The sequence below is a fragment of the Rhincodon typus genome, chromosome 3 (genome assembly GCF_021869965.1).
Source record: "Rhincodon typus isolate 14 chromosome 3, sRhiTyp1.1, whole genome shotgun sequence".
Classification (NCBI taxonomy): Eukaryota; Metazoa; Chordata; class Chondrichthyes; order Orectolobiformes; family Rhincodontidae; genus Rhincodon; species Rhincodon typus.
This window is the reverse complement of record NC_063334.1, coordinates 15,971,661-15,986,078: the sequence shown is the minus strand read 5'-3', so window position 1 is coordinate 15,986,078 and position 14,418 is coordinate 15,971,661.

The window sequence follows — 14,418 nt, the reverse complement described above, 5'->3', positions numbered from 1 at the left end:
GCTGTGTTCCTCCAGCTCCACACTTTGTTATTGACTCACTGCAAGCTGTTTTACACTATTAACAAAGTCAAGATCTATTCATAATCTCTCAATCCCCTTTCTAACTGTGTGAGGTGGAGATGGTGGTTATGCTGTTAGATTAGTAATTCGCATCTTGAATGACCCAGATCTGAATTTAAATAGCAGCTTTATTTTTGTTGAAATTAAATTCATCAAATTAAACAAAGTTGGAATTAAAAGCTAACCATTAGTAACAATAACCATTTAACTAATGGATTGTTGTGAAAACCTGTTTGATTCACTGATGTCCTCTGGGGTAAGAAACCTACCATCCTTATCCAGTCTGGCCTAATTGTGACTGTAGACTCACAACAATGTAGTTGACTCTTAAGTGTGTTACAACTATCTCAAGGGCAAACGGGGTAGATGGTGCAGTGATTATAATGAGGTCAGTCAGGTGGATCTCATAGAATATGAGTTCCCTGATTGGGGCTGTTAACCTGGTCCAATCAGGGAGTCCTGGCTGACAGATATAAACAGGAAGGTCAGGGGTTCTGTTCATTCTCAGAGCTGGCTCTGAGGGAGCTGGATCAATGTCAGGGACTCTCTCAATGTAAATAATGGGTGAGTTGGCGGTTTGGACACTTGCCTCTGTAGAGTTATTTCAGATGGTAATACTGATCTTGCCAACAGTGTCTGCATGAATTAGAATTAAAAACTATGGACTTGCAGTGGCAAACATTTTGAGATTTTCTCCCAAACCTCCTTATCTCCCGACCCCTCACTTCTCGATTGGAGAGTTGGGTGGAGAAATGGCAGATAGAGTTCAATCCAGGCAAATGCGAGGTGATGCATTTTGGAAGATCCAATTCAAGAGCGAACTATACGGTAAATGGAAAAGCCCTGGGGAAAATTGATGCACAGAGAGATCTGGGTGTTCAGGTCCATTGTACCCTGAAGGTGGCAACGCAGGTTGGTAGAGTGGTCAAGAAGGCATACGGCATGCCTTCATTCATCGGATGGGTTATTGAGTACAAGAGTTGGCAGGTCATGTTACAGTTGTATAGGACTTCGGTTTGACCACATTTGGAATACTGCGTGCAGTTCTGGTTGCCACATTACCAAAAGGATGTGGATGCTTTGAAGAGGGTGCAGAGGAGGTTCACCAGGATGTTGCCTGGTATGGAGGGTGCTAGCTATGAAGAGAGATTGAGTAGATTAGGATTATTTACATTAGAAAGACAGAGGTTGAGGGGGGACCTGATTGAGGTCTACAAAATCATGAGAGGTACAGACAGGGTGGATAGCAAGAAGCTTTTTCCCAGAGTGGGGGACTCAATTACTAGGAGTCACGATTTCAAGGTGAGAGGGGAAAAGTTTAAGGGAGATATGCGTGGAAAGTTCTTTACGCAGTGGGTAGTGGGTGCCTAGAACGCGTTGCCAGCGGAGGTGGTAGAGGCGGGCACGATAGTATCATTTAAGATGTATCTAGACAGATACATGAATGGGCAGGGAGCAGAGGGATACAGATCCTTGGAAAATAGGTGACAGGTTTAGATAGAGGATCTGGATCAGTGCAGGCTTGGAGGGCTGAAGGGCCTGTTCTTGTGCTGTAATTTTCTTTGTTCTTTGTTCTTTGTTCTCCTTGAAGACATTGCATAAAGCCTGCTAATTTACTGACAAAGGCATAGAACTGCAGTGGGAAATATTTAAAGCTATGGTTGATAGAGCACTGGAGTTATATATATCCAATTAAAAAATAACAACAAATTAGCCAGGAATGATGTATCATGGATTTATAAAATAGTAAGGATAATGTTGAACTTGGGACAAAGGTTTATTCCAGTCTACAGACAACAAAAGAAAGGATGAAAATATATTACAAAAAGCATTCAGAAATATTTTTCTTTGAAAATATGCAAAGCAAAGAGAAGCTACGAAACTGAAACTTGTTTTTGTGTTGTCAGTACTATACAATGTACTTTTTTGATCAAGCTTTGGCCTTAAAGACACTTAGATAAGTATGTGAAGAGGAAATGTTAGGAGCAATATGGGCCTGGAGCAGACAGGTGGGACTAGTTTAGTTTGGGATTATGTTTGGCATGGACTGGTTGGATTAAAAAGTCTGTTTCCATGCTGTATGACTCTATGAATCTATGACTGTAACTCAGTCTTAAATTGTCCTTTGGCTTGGTATCAGTGTTTATCTAATTATGCAGCTGTGGAGTTTGTTGGGAGGGTTAACCATTTGGAAGGTGCTACACAAATAAACTCTACTGTTCTTAACACTGAAAGCTACTATCTTCAGTCAGCTGAATGCAGAGAGAGAAAAGAGGTCCTTGTTTTCATATTCCCTGCAAATAGAAACAAGTCATGTAATCTCGCTAACACTGAAATACATACTAAATGGTAAAGAAATTCAGTGTACTGATGATGTGTAGCTAATTATGGAATGTGGTTCAGGTGAAAAACACGACCAGAATCCTTAGAATGTCGCAAGATAAAGGCAAGTCTTTTCCAGGGAACAATGTTTGGTTGTTATTTGACCATTTTTCCTGTGGTATAAAAGAAACTCCTGAAATAAATCCAGGGTAGTCTGGCACTATCTGGTTGGTGCAGGTTGATAATGTAAAAGTTCAAACTTCAATGTTCATGGACCATTGAGAAGAAGATTGAGGTTGACCTTTCAATTTAAAAGAATAAAAGCATTGCAGAATTGTTTTCATGTACATCTGAGGTCACTTAAGATCTGAATGACATTTAATTTTGGAAGCTTCTTATGTTGACTGTGAAAGCAAACCTCCAGTGTCCTGATATTTTAAGTACAAATCAATATTTCTTTAGAAAAAGTGAAATGCACTAGATTTTCCTTTATATATAAAATTATTTAGCTTTTATTTCCCAGGCAGCTGTCTTCCAGGTCAGTTTCAACTAATGTGAGGTTACGGGGTTGCAAGATCCAGCACACAAGGCACTTAATTATCCACCTCAACTGGTGTTTGATATGTGCATCCTGGACATACATCTAGAGCCAGGCTCTGCTCCCATCAGTGTCCCTGTAACAACTAAGACTCATCATACAATTCAGTGAGACACCCATCAAATCAACTTGTTATCATTTTTGTTAGCACGGTATTCCTCATTTCCGAAGGGTCAAGCTTCAAACATACAGGAATAGCCACAATCTGTTGACTTCACCCATGACTTAGTCATTCAGGACCTTGGCAAAGGGGATAGGACAACATGTCAGCTTGCTGGATGGCGGGATCACACGCTAGGTCTGCTGCAAAGGGCAACAATGCTGATGGAGAAAGCTGACTAATGCAGACCAGCGAATGCAAACTGCACCGACAGCAGACTTGCAGAGTCTCCAAGCGTAGCTCCGACTAGTGTCAAGACTTCAAGGAGTGCAGGGAGAGTACTCTGAGGAGTCAGCTCCGTGAAGATGACAGCAATGCTCATCATGGTGCAAATGTTGCTGACATCTCAGACAGCTATGATGTATAGTGTGATGAAAGGGGTAATTCATCTAAAATGCTTTCAGATGGTCAGATCTCTATGAATTCTGACAGACTGGATCTTCGGAGGGTGATAACAGTCCTTCTCATCCTCTTCTGCTCCTCCTCCATGTTCTCTTCTCCTTGCTGTTACTGCTCCACACCTCTTGCTGCCCAGGTAGAGTACAGATCTGGTCCCTTATTAATTCAAAGTTATCCAGTTTGTAGCTCATGGCCAAATATTTGGATGCTTACTCAGAGCAGTATTGTATAACTTCTCCCACACATCAGCAGCATTACTCAAGCACAAATGATGTAGGGATTATATTTTTTGGTGGATTTTGACTCTTATTGCAGATCTTCTCTACATTCAGGCCCAGTTTCTGACAAGAGTTATTCTGAAGAGAACACCTCTCATCACCCATTAATCAACTGTTGACTGTGAATAAAATTGTTGCAGAGGACTAGTGCAAAGTAACTGAGGAAAATACAAAAGCGAAGTACAAATGATGATCATGAGCCCAGAAATGATTCCTGCATCAGTGAAAAATCCCTGGATTGGGATGAGAATCTCTCATACAAAAGAGAGGTCACCAAGAATCCCTACAGTGTTGGAACTGGCCCTTTGGCCCAACAGGTCCACACTGACACTTGGAGCATCCCACCCAGACCCATCCCCCTATAACCCACCTAATCTACACATCCCTGAACACTACGGGCAACTTAGCTTGGCCAATCCACCAAGCCTGAATATCTTTGGATTGTGTGAAAAAACCAGAGCACCTGGAGGAAACCCACACAGACATGGGGAGAATGTGCAAACTCCACACAGACAGTTGCCTGAGGGTGGAATTGAACCTGGGTCCCTAGTGCTGTGAGGCAGCAGTGCTAACCACTGAGCCACCATGCCACCCCAAGCAGAAATAATATTGACAGTAGAGGTGTTAACTTGAATCAATTAGATTAAATAAAGGGCACAGGAGATTCTCATGACAAACTCCAGTTTCCTTCCACAGTCCAAAGATGTACAGGTTAGGTGGATTAGCCATGCTAAATTGCCCACAGTGTCCACAGATGTGCAGGCTAGCTGGGTTAGCCATGGGGAATGCAGGGTTGCAGGGATAGAGTAGGGGGGTGGGTGCGGATGGGATGCTCTTCTGAGGGTTATTGTGGACTTGATGGGTCGAATGGCCTGCTTCCTCACTGTAGGGATTCTATGGTTCTTTGATTCTAAAACCAGTCCTCATTCACGACAGTGTAGATGACAGCTTCCAGTAAGCATGAGAATAAATTAACATGAGAAGCAAAACAAAGGAAATTAGACAGTTGAAGAGAATTTGGAGTTTATTCTGTTGTAACAGAGAATGGCAACCAGGATTGTCATGTTAGTGGGATTTTACTGTAAACATCTCTATAGATGTGCCTTGACATATATTACTGAGTCTTTGGATCTTGCTGTTGGGCCATGATTTTCTACAATTTACCAGTAGGAGTTCGTGCAAGTTCCAAAATTGTCACATACTTCCATTCAAAAGAGCCTGTCTGGAACTGTTGTCAACTGAGTCCAAAAGCTGGGCACTTGGACCTTGAATCAATAGCCATGTGTGTTCTGATCATTCATTATATCATATCAGATCATATCTGATCCTTGATCTACTTTATTCTGTATCTCAGAAAACTCAACATAAAACACATTAGCATTTGAGTTACAAGATGCCCAATTTACTTTTACGGCTTGAAATTTTATAACTAATTGCATTATTTTCTAGATCAGGAGGCCTCTAGAAGGCATTTTAAGATTTCAATATTAGACCAAATATCTGGAGTGAATACTTTACTTTAACCTTTCCATGAATTATTGCATTTGACAAAATTTTGGAATCCCTCCCTGACAGCAATGAGGGTAAACCTACATGAAAGGGACTGTAATGTTCAAGGAGGCAGGGTAATTAGGGACAGGCAATGAATGCTGGCTCAGCCAGCAAAGTCCGTATCCCATGATTGAATAAAGTAAGTTTGCTGATTGTTCAAATGAGCTTGACAGTAAGTGATTTGCGCATTTGTTATGCACATTTGTGTCTATTTTTAACAATTCCACAGGACACCTTACATCCCCCAAAGGGCACCTGACCTTCTGAAAAAGTTACCATTCTCTAACCACGTTCAAAGGGATGATTCTCCCTGGTTATCCTAACAAGTCCACAAATTCACATCTTCTTTTGCCAGCTCTAATCTGTACACTTTGGCATTCTCACTCCAAATCTCTCAAAATCCCACTCCAGTGAAGACAGCTTGTGATTGAAATGGCCCCTGCTTCTGCATGATGCACATGGGTGAACCACGGCCTTTTTCCGTTTCCTCTGAAAATGAGAAGTGTTGTGTTTGGGGTGGCAGTCATGTTTCTCAAACAGTTATGCTAGTTCTGCGATGAGGTGCGACCTCTGCTGTGATGAACTTCTGGGCCTTATTTTTACACAAATAAAATATAAATTTGATTAATAAAATTGATCCAAAATAAATAATGCTTGCATTTTCAAAGAAAACATAATAGTGTGTTAACGCTGTTCCTGACACAATCCATAGTGCTATTATTAGGAGGTATTTCGATTGAAGAGATTACTGTTTGTGGTTTGCTAAAGCAATTTACTGAAAAGCTTTATTCTTCTGTAAAAATCATCTTCACGTACAATATCTATAACTTAACAAGCAATTAGCTGAAGAAGAAAATGTAAGACATACATGTTGCTTGGGCAAGACAAATTGCAACTATTAGATTGCTGACACATAAAACACACATTGGACCCCTGGCTAATAATGCATTTTCTTTGTGCTTTATTGGTTTTATGAGTTATGCTAACAATAAATTATTCCAAGCTACCTATTCGAGCACGTAAACTGACTCAGCTGTTTGGAAAATGGAGTTTTTTTTGTAAGAAAACATTTTTCAAGAGGAAAGGCTTCAAGATGAGTCTCCCATTTGCAGCATTTGAATTCTGATTCTGTTCTCTGTAATTTGACTGGAATATGAAAGCAAACTGTCTCTGGGAGCAAAGATAGCTTTTATCTTTCCAGCAAGTACACCTTGTCTGCCGCATTATTAACAAACTGACCTGTCACTGTCCAAAGAAGAATGTTCTAAAATTAATTCTGAACAAAAAACAAAACTATAAGACTATTAAAAATGCCTGCATTCATAATAAAAGCAAATTAATATTCCTTATCCCAAAATAGTTTAATTTTAATACAGACATTATACTGTAAAATTATTCTATATCCAATATGGTTCATGTTGAACTTGAGGAAGTATAATTCATCAATTTGAGAAACAAGGTTTGCAGGGAAACTACCTATACACACAGAACACCAGTATGAGCAAGTTAAAATTTGCAATTTTTTCTTTCCAGTATTAGATCAGGGAGCAGGTTAAATAAATGCTGCAAGTGAATAATTTTGCTAGCACAGCATTGGAGACCAGAATGGAAACAAGTCTTTTAGTGCCTTTTCTTGCTGGTACTGTATTGAAAATGTCAATTATCACATTGTGCACTACATAAATGTAATAATGAAATGCTAATGCCGTTAATGTTCTAAGTGAGAGCCATTTGTACCAGATGAAAATGCAGGAGATAGCAAGAACTGCAGATGCTGGAGTCAGAGTCAATACGGTGTGGAGCTGGAGGAACACAACAGGTCAGGCAGCATCAGAGGAGCAGGAGAGTTGATGTTTCAGGTCAGGACCCTTCATCAGGACTGGGGAGGGGCAAGGAAGCTGGGAAATAAATAGAAGGAGGAGGGGTGGGTCTGGGGAAAGGTAGGTAATCTTCCTGATTGCCTGTTGCACCTGTAAACCAACTTTTAGCGATTCATGTACAAGCACTCCTGAGCCTCTCTGCACAACAACTTGCTGTATTCTTTCACATATAAATAATAATCTGATCTACTATTTTTACTCCCATTTGCCAACATTGTATTCCATCTGCCAGACCCTTGCCCAATCATTTAACCTATCCAAAGCACTCTGCAGACTCCCCACATCCTCTGTACCAATTGCCTTTCCACTCAATTTAGTGTCATCGGCAAACTTAGATACGTTACACTCGGTCTCCTCTTCAAATCATTTATATACATCATGAATAGTTACAGGCCCAATACTGACCCTTGCGGCACTCTGCTCACCATTGACCTCCAACCAGAGAAATACCATTTATCCCAACTCTCTGCCTTTTATTGGTTAACGAGTCCTCTCTCCATGCTAATGCATTCCCCGCAACTCCATGCATTCTTATCTTAAGGATGAATCTTTTATGCAGTACATTATCGAATGCCTTTTGGATATCCAAGTACACATTGTATGTAAAACTGATGAACTATTCAAGCTCCTCATGGGAGCATGAGGCAATGCTGATATAGTCATCAATGCAGCGGAGGAAGAGGTGAGGGATGGTGCCGGTGTAACAGCGGAACAGGGACTGTTCCATGTACCCTACAAAGAGGAAGGCATAGCTTGGACCCATACGAATGCCCATAGCCATCCCTTTAGTTTGTAGGAAGTGGGAAGAGTTAAAGGAAAACCCTCAACAAATTCAATATAGAAATGTTAACAACTTGCATAGCACCTGGGATTGTTATTTTTTGTCTGTTTTACCAGAGCTGACTTTTACAATTTTTGTTAAGACACTGTTGCGCACAGCTGTTTGAACTGTCATTTCAAATGATTCGGAGTTGCCAAATTTCTTGCTCATTTTTAACTGGGGTGGTGATGACCTAATGGTATTATCACTGGACTATTAATCCAGAGACTCCAGGTAATGTTCTGCAGACTCAGGTTCAAATCCAACCATGGTGGAATTTGAACTCAATAAAAATCTGGAAATAAGAGTTAATGATAACCATGAACTCATTGTTCATTGTTGTTAATGCCCTTGAGGGAGGAACTGCCATCCTCACCAGGCCTGGCCTACCCAACAATGTGGTTGACACTTAACTGGGCAATTAGGGATGGGTAACAGATGCTGGCCTAGCCAGTGATGCCCTCATGTGTGAATGAATTTTTAAAAAAAGGCGAGCTGCTTGTCAACAATGAGGGTTGACCAAAAATAAGGTGGGTTTCGGACCAACTTTCTCAGGTGGACAATGTGTCCAGTCTGCCCGTCTTGTATCCAGTGCAATTTAGGCATGACATACTTAAATTGTTATGGACTGGGAAAGGTGTGGGATAATGCTTCCTATTTACACACCTCTCATCTGACTGCAACGGATGTATTTTTGAGGAGAGTTTTGATTCTGTTGTGGCTTTAAATAGCAGATACAATAAACTTTCTGAGTCTCGAATCTACAGAATGGATAATCATTTATTTTCAGAACACTCCAAGTGTACGTGAATCGAAAGAAAAAACACTCCTCAAAGATGCAGCTAACACATACAAGGAAAACGTTTCTAGAGATATGATGTGGAGGTGGTGGTTTTGGACTGGGCAGGATAAAGTCAAAAATCACATGACACCAGGTTATAATCCAACAGGTTTGAAATCACAAGTTTTCGGAGCATAGCCCCTGACGATGAGATTGCACTCCGACAGCTTGTGATTTCAAATAAACCTTTTGGACTATAGCCCGGTGCCATGTGATTTTTGACTTTCTAGAGATGTAACATGCACTTACAGGTCACTTGTTTATTGCCTTCAGGCCTATGGTTTGAAATGTTGTAGCCTCAAGAATTCCCTTCGCGTTCCTTGAAGATAAATGGAGGCTGGAATTTTCAGACAAAATTGCAGCTGAGCTCCTACAGTATCAAAATATAATCTTTTAAATTAAATGAATTAGCCTTTTTCCACTGCCTGGGATGAATGTTTTTACACGGCAGTGGTCTTTCCTTTAGCTGGGAAATCTCTCCTTCTGAGGTACTGCCTCACTTGCCTCCTGTGTGGATTAAAAATGTATTGGCTCCCTTGCCACCAAGTTTCATTCATATATTATTCACTGCATAAATTTAAGGAGTAGATGGACAGATTTTAATTAATAATGGGCAAAAGGGTTATGGGAAGCGGGCAGGAGAGTGGAGGAGTTGACGCCAAATGAGATCACCCCTGATTGTATCAAATAGTGGAACAAGCTCAAGGTGTTGAATTGTCACGCCTGGAATATTGTGTGCGGTTTTGGTCTCCTTTTCTGAGGAAGGATGCTCTTTTCTCAAGGGAGTGCAGTGAAGGTTTACCAGGCTGATTCCAGGGATGGCAGGTCTGATGTGTGAGGAGAGATTGATTAGGTTGGAATTGTTTTCACTGGAGTTCAGACAAATGAGGGGGGATCTCATAGAGACTTATAAAAATCTAACAGGACTGGACAGGATAGATACAGGGAGGATGTTCCCAATGGTGGGTGTGCCCAGAACCATGGGTCACAGTCTGAGGATTTGGGGTAGATGATTTAGGATGGAGATGAGGAGACATTTCTTCACCCAAAGAGCAGTGAGCCTGTGTAGTTCATTACCAAAGGAAGTAGTTGATGCTAAAACATTGAATGTGTTAAAGCAGCAACTAGACAAAGCACTTGGGATGAATAGGATCAAGGGCTATGGGGAGAAAGCAGGATTAGGCTGTTGAGTTGGACGATCAGCCATGATCGTGAAGAATGGCAGAGCAGGTTCGAAGGGCCGAATGGCCTCCTCTTCATCCTATCTTCTATGTTTCTATATTCCTGCTCTCAGTTCTTATGACAGTACTAATCAATTGCCTTGTCCACATAATAGGCTAGAGCTGTGATAAGTGAAGCACAGCGGGGTTTGGGCATTGAGGATAGTGGTTGATTACTAATATCACATCAGCAGACCAGTTATGGCCATCCTCACCAAAAGGCTTTATTTGACCTCCCACCTTAATAGGACTAACCAGTCTAGCAACCATTGCTCTTTGAAACTCTTCCATTAAAATGGTGAGGATTGGTCAGTTAACACTCAGGGAAATCCATGTGCATTTTAAATAACTTAACAACATGTAGCTGGCATGGTTGACACTCTGTCACACATATAGCCCTATCCTCTCACCCTTGTCACTGTTTACCCGCCAGGTCACATACTTTATCTATCTACATCTAAACGTTGGAAGGAAGTGGGAATATGGTGCTGAGATAGAGGATCAGCCATGCTCGTATTGAACGGCAGAGCAGACTCAAAAGGCCCAATGTTCTCCAACTCCTAATTCCTACATTTCTAACAATATTGATGTTTCCTTACATTCCATGATAATTTCTAACAATTGATGTGTCCTTAAAGTGTCCATCTAGCCAGAAACAACAACTAAAGTCACTTGACTTTCTGGAGTTAATTTTGTGAAGACATGTTTCTGTTTTTCTTTAAAAAGAAGTAAAGTGTTCATTTCTCAATTAACTTTAAGCCATTACGACATGCATATTTGAATAAAACTAAACAGCTTAATTCAAGAAATAATTTTTTGTACAATTAACTATGAGGCTGATCTCATCCAATTATCTCGTGTGACAAAACTGAATGTTACACATAAAATGCCCAGTAGTGTTGGTAACAGCTCTCATGATACTACCTTTTGTTTCTCAGCTGTACACTTTTATTAATTTGCAAATGAACTTAAATCCTGTGCACTTAAACTAACCGATAAGAAGGAGCAATTCTTTATAATTGGAGCTGCAAGCTCAATAATTCAGATATAGTACTACACAAAATATGTAAATCACAATTCCTGAATAGTTTCCTTCATAAAGGTCATTTTAGTATTTAATCTATGACCATCAATTCTTTGGTTAGATAATTGTGGATATTTTTCCACTTCTTTTTAAAAAGGAGCTTGATGAAGACTGAAATTAGTTTTATGTTTAATCTACAATAAGCAAATGAAAACCGCCTCCTCTATTCTGATTTTAAGGACCCTGAACATTTTTAGAAATGTAGGACGTAGGAGTAGGAGTGGACCTTAGGCCTTTTGAGTCTGCTCAGCCTTTCAACATGAGCATGGCTGATCTTCTATCCCAACACCATATTCCCACTTTGTTCCAACATGTAGCTGTGGATAAATAAAGCTTGAGACCTGGTGGGCAAACAGTGACTAGGGTGAGAGAATAAGGCTGTATGTGTGAGGGAGTGTCAGCCATATCAGCCATGTGTTGTGAGGAATGTGGCTTTGTGGCTATTGTTCCATTATGTTGCAGTGAGGGGCAATGCCAGATTGCCAACACTTGTCTGTTTTCTCAGCAGATATCCCCAGAATGGCGAGTTGCTCCGGGAACGATGATGGTAAGCTAGAGCCAAAATTGAGCATCATAGGGGCAGGGTCGGTGATAATAAAGTGAGTTTGAGAATGCAGTGAGAAATCTCGTCGTGAAAAGTCCTCAAAACCACGACACAACTTAGCCAAAAATGTAGCGTTAAGCCTCTTATTTTTAATTCCTTTGCATATACTTATCCATGCGGCTTGGTTAGCTTGGATAGCTAGCTAGTGATGCTAACAGTTTGGGTTCAATTCCCACACCAGCTGAGGTTATGATGAAGGACTCTTCTTCTCAACCTCTCCCCACACTTGATGCATGGCGACCCTCAAGTTAAATTACCTGCAGTTTTGTTTCTTCAATGAGAGAGCAGCCCTATGGTCTGGTAAGACTATGACGAATTTACCTTTTTAGCTGATCTGTCTCTGAACTCACAATTCTCCATTCCCCAGTGGCTATTGTGTACCTTCCAAAAAAGTCTTCCTGCTAGTAGAACACCATCTCGCAGTGTGATGTCATCTTTAGTAGTCCAGTCTTATTGAATTTCTGATATAACAAGGTGTAGAGCTGGATGAACACAGCAGACCAAGCAGCATCAGAGGAGCAGGAAGGCTGATGTTTCGGGCCTAGACCCTTCTTCAGAAATTTCAGAAGAAGGGTCTAGACCTGAAACATCAGCCTTCCTGCTCCTCTGATGCTGCTTGGTCTGCTGTGTTCATCCAGCTCTACACCTTGTTATATCAAATTCTCCAGCATCGGCAATTCCTACTATCCTTGTTGAATTTCTGGCTGTGTTTGTTGTATCCTATCAGGCCATCCCTGGTTCATTTCCTGAAAGAGCGCCTATAGCTCCTTACCTTTGTCAGTCTAATCTCTACTTGGACCTAATTTTACTGGGCTACACTCACAAGGTGATGAATCTTTATACCTACCTTTCTGTCATGTGTACTAGTACCAGCCAGAATAGGGTGTCTGCTAGCACCATTAATCTTCCTGGTTTATGTCTGCAGAATTAAATCATAACTTTGAAACTTCAAGAGTAGCCTCTGTTGTTTTGGTTGTGTTTAGTATGTATTCTTCTGGTAGATTTGCTCCACAATAAATGGTAATCACTCTCCAATATGAACTGTGTCCAATTGATAAATGTATGAATTTTCTCACATCCAGCCACAACTGTCAAATGCTTAGTTTCCATCATGGCTTGCCTGGTCTCAACTGTGGTTAGACTTTAGGACCCAAAAGTTCATTATCTTTCCATTTTGTACCAGGGCTGCAACCAGCCCTTTTGTAGATCTACTTGCATTGATAGGTTTCTTTCAGTTGTCATATGACTAATCTATCTCCTTATATGTTAACATATTGAGTGTGCTGAAACTCCTGTTGTGTGACTACTGGTACCCCACGCTTTTCTTCCATCAGCACCCTCAGAGTTGATGTGTCTTCTCTAAATTGTGATATGCAGTGTTGGATCAAGAAATGAGAATTTTTCAATTATTTCCAATCTCTTTTGGCCTCTTTCCCAGGGATGACCATGACCTGTTTCAGGATTCAGCTTGATTCTATCAGGGATGTATACTATGCTAACAAACTGGCATTCTGCTACATTCTCAAAACTTTAGTTAATTCTTTCATCTTTGATTAACCTCATTGCAACTTTCCCTGTTGTCTCCATGGCACCATTTAGATGGAAGTTATGGTCTTATCTATACCACATGTCTCGACATTGTCTGCTATGCTGATTGTTCCTTTGTATTCCCAACTCACTGCTCTGGCAATGTCTCCAGCCTTCAATATTGTGGTCTTGTCCTTCCTGTACTTTTGAATGTGCAGAACCCAAATGAGTTGAGTAATCAGCCTCATGTCTGTGCCTGTAAATGTATATTCTCCAGCTGCATTTTTCAATCCCAGTACAAAATTGTCAATGGACTCATGCAACACCTGACTGAGTCTTCACATTGCCACTGGTTGATCTAATGATTTGATTTTGGTAGAAATGCATACTGACATTTTGAAAATTTTATCTGAGTTTCAGTTGTTCGGGAAGTTCTTGCTTGATAAATAAATGTAATAATATATCTTCTGCCCGGAGAGAATAGAGCTATCTTCTCTTCATTGCTACTACCTTTTATGAACCTTTTATTTGTTCTACAGAACCAAACGCTTTCAGCCAATTGTTGAAGTCAAGTGCCATTACTAAGCCTCCTTTCTATACTGGGTCCAAGGTTAAAATGATAGAAATGAACTATGAATAAGCCTTAACAAGAAGGCAGCCTTATCTTAATAACACGTGGTAGTTTATTGCATTATAAACATAGGTACAAGTTACATTGGCTAGTTTGACATAATCAGTAAGAGCTCAGGAAGAAGACTATATAGTATTGTCAGATTGGGTTACTGTGGTTATCCTCTTCCCAGACGATAGGAAGATTCAGGTATGCAGGTTAACTTTGTGTTTATTCAAATAACGTCGAAGAGAGTCTATCTTAGACTGACTAAACTGAATTCCACGGTATACTCTGTCCAGGTTTACCCATCTCTGTCCCACTCGGTCTGATTTCTGTCTGACCTCTGTCTGATACAGAAAGTTATCAACTTTTGTGCACCCACAATTACATAGTTTGTTTATATTTCATTCTTGTACCCAAAACAGAAATATTCCATCCTAGGTCTTCTGGAGTTGTAGCTC